The sequence below is a fragment of the Mirounga angustirostris genome, unplaced genomic scaffold (assembly GCF_029215605.1).
Source record: "Mirounga angustirostris isolate CCGP_5_RB_7025 unplaced genomic scaffold, mMirAng1.0.hap1 SCAF_4, whole genome shotgun sequence".
Classification (NCBI taxonomy): Eukaryota; Metazoa; Chordata; class Mammalia; order Carnivora; family Phocidae; genus Mirounga; species Mirounga angustirostris.
In genome coordinates, this window is record NW_026991712.1 from 51,543,061 (window position 1) to 51,546,592 (window position 3,532).

A 3,532-nucleotide genomic window follows, 5' to 3' on the forward strand; every position below is an offset into this window, starting at 1 on the left:
AGATGTCAAAGCAAGGATGTGGTGGGTTGGGGTGCCTGGGTGGCTCAGTCGTTAAGCGACTGCCTTCAGCTCAGGTCATGATCCCAGGGTCCTGGGATCGAGCCCCGCATCGGGCTCCCTGCTCCGCAGGGAGCCTGCATCTCCCTCTCCCACTCCCCCTGCTTGTGTTCCCTCTCTCGCTGTGCCTCTCTCTGTCAAAGAAAAGAAAGAAAGAAAGAGAGAGAGAGAGGAAGGAAGGAGGGAAGGGAAGGGAAGGGAAGGGAAGGGAAGAGGAAGGAAGGAAGGAAGGAAGGAAGGAAGGAAGGAAGGAAGGAAGGAAGGAAGGATGTGGTGAGTCCTCTGGTGTGAAATTCCAGATTTCTCTGGGTCTTCCAGTAGGAACCGTGATCAACGGTGCTGACAACGCAGGAGCTAAAAATCTGTATATCATATCTGTGAAGGGGATCAAGGGACAACTGAACAGACTTTCTGCTTGGGGTGTGGGTGACATGGCGATGGCCACAGTGAAGAAAGGCCACCCAGAGCTCAGAAAGGCCACCCAGAGCTCAGAAAGAAGGTACATCCAGCAGTGGTAATTCGACAACAAAAGTCGTTATCAGAGAAAAGATGGTGTGTTTCTCAATTCTGAAGATAATGTGGGGGTCAGAGTAAACAATACAGGTGAAATGAAAGGTTCTGTTATCAGACCAGTTGCAAAAGAGTGTGCATACCTGTGACCCAGGATTGCATCTGATGCTGGCAGCAATGCATGATTCTTTGGTGTTATTTGTTTAAAAAGATTTTTTTTTAATTATTTGCTCCCCCCACAAAAATAAAAATAAAAGGTACAGCATAAAGAATACAGTCAATGATGTAGCAGTGTTGTATGGGGACAGATGGCAGCTACGCTGTGGTGAACACAGCATAATGTATAGAGTTGTTGCATCATTATGTTGTACATCTGAAACTAACATAATATCGTGTGTCCACTACACTCAACGTTTTAAAAAGTGTGATATAGTTTTTACTAATAAAAAAGTACTGGGCAACAATAAATATAAACTATTAAATGCCATTATTAATGTATATTTTAGTATATTTTCTATTAGTTTTTTTAAAAAGCATTCTGTGTCTTCTTTTTTTTTTTTTTTTTAGATTTGATTTTATTTATTTGAGAGAGAGAGAGCACAAGCAGGGGGAGCAGCAGACAGAGGAGGGAGAAGCAGGCTCCCTCCCCACTGAGCAAAGAGCCCATGAACCTGGGATCATGACCTGAGTTGAAGGCAGACGCTTAACCAGCTGAGCCACCCAGGCATCCCTTTTTTCTATTAGTTTTTAATGCTGTGTAGGAATGCTTTTGAGCCTTTGCATGTTGATTTTGTCTGTAAGAAAACTTGCTTCAGTTTCCCTTTTTTAAAAAGATTTATTTATTTTTTTACTTATTTTAGAGAAAGCACAAGCGTGGGTGGTGGAGGACAGAGGGAGAAGGAGAGAGAGTTCCCAAAGAGACTCCCAGCTGAGCATGGAGCCCAGCAGGGCTCTATCTCAAGACCCTGAGACCATGACCTTGAGATCACGACCTGAGCTGAAACCAAGAATCAAACGCTCAACTGACTGTGCCATCCAGGCACCCCAAAATTTGCTTCACTTTCTTATGCGTTCCAATGCTCTGTGGATTTTCTTAGATTTGCTTCTAGTTTCAACATATTTTATTACTTTATGAATATACTCCTCAAATGCTAGTTTCCTAAGAGATACATCTTGAATAAATTGTTTAAATTGTTCATTGTTTTCCCTGTATATTTTTCTTTAATACATTAATATTATTCCTTCACTAGCCAGGTTTCCCAGGATGCGGAATATGAGGTGGAAAGTTGATAGAGAATCAAGTCTTGCAAACACCATCTATGGAAGAGAAGGGAAAGAAGCAGGACTGGACAAAGGGAAAAATTAGGCTGTAATGAAATCTCAGGGGAAACACCAGCCAACACCACAAGAAACTCCAAAGCTAAGACGGGATGGTATACCAGACTTTTTTAAACTGACAGGAGGGGGTCATGTCCTTAAACTTCCTGATGGACTACTCATTTGAGCCAAGTTGTCCAGGAAAGGGGGCTTGACCTTGGACAAGGTGACTCTCTTCATCTAGTCATTTCCTGAAAATGACCAGTAGCCAAGGGTTATCCACTAGCAGCATTCCCAGGCACTAGGACCATAGTCCTTAAGCCCAGAAGAAATATCTAGTGATACGTCACAGTGTCAACTAAATATACACTGCAATAATAGATTTTGTGGTGTTCAACTTAATTACTGAGATAAACCGTATTTTATAAAATGTGATATATATATATATATATATATATATATACACTGATAAATTCAGTTTGCTAATACTTTATACTACTTTATAAACACTGCTGTTTTACTTGCTAATATTTCCTTTCCCCTCTTTAAACTTATATTCATAAGTGACAACGTTCTATACTTTTTATTCATTTACTCACGGAATATTTATTGAGTGCTTTCTATGTAGCAGTACTGTTGGAGGTGTTTAGGATATACTTTTCAAGAATATAATTCTTTATTTTGTTTCCACAGAAGCTAAGTATTAATTTCACTTGTTGAACATCTACAACATACTTACTTCAAAATCTTTATCAGAATATTGTAGAAAATTGTTTTCATCCAGGATAAATTCTTTTGTCTTCTTTAGCATGGTATTAAATGTGCTTTAAAATTTTATTCTAGGCTCACACTGGATGGAATATTTATTATCATTAATATGTATATGTTGTTATTAATACTGAATATGCTTTTCCTCTCTTCCCCACTCTTTGTGTGACCTTCCTTTGTCTAGCGCTTTTAACAATGCCTGTAGCTGACCCTTTCAGATGGTGACTACCCTTACCATGGTGAGCACTAAGTATATAATTGTTACATCAATGTGTTGTACACCTGAAACTAATATAACATTGTATGTTAATTATACTTCAATAAAAAAAAAGAATATGGGTTTACTCCCAGTGTGTAAGATACTTTGGGCTCTTAGAGATTAGCATAATCCCAAAATGAATTTGGAGACAGTTTTTTTCAGCCATATCTTTTTTTTTAAGATTTTATTTATTTATTTATTCATTTGAGAGAGTGAGAATGAGAGAGAGAGAGAGCACATGAGAGGGGGGAGGGTGAGAGGGAGCAGCAGACTCCCTGCTGAGCAGAGAGCCTAATGCGGGACTCGATCCTGGGACTCCAGGATCATGACCTGAGCCAAAGGCAGTCACTTAACCGACTGAGCCACCCAGGTGCCCCTCAGCCATATCTTATGAATAGGGTGCCAGACCTTAATCTCTGTTTTCAAACAATTAAATACATTATTTGAAAACCACTTCTAATGCTCTTTTACTGATAGGAGCTAAATTTCTGGCTTCCACCTCTTATTTATTAACCCAGAGGCCAGCAGGCCCACAAAATCAGCTCTGCTCACGACTACTGACATGCTGCTCTGTGGAGATCTGCCTCATATTTGAGGCTAGCTATAGCTCTATTTTTTTTA

General features: G+C 39.9%; 1 pseudogene; it reads left to right on the top strand.

The window, feature by feature from the left end:
* Positions 1-314: 314 nt before the first annotated feature.
* LOC123858597 (large ribosomal subunit protein uL14-like) lies at positions 315-752 on the top strand (annotated as a pseudogene).
* Positions 753-3,532: the final 2,780 nt, after the last annotated feature.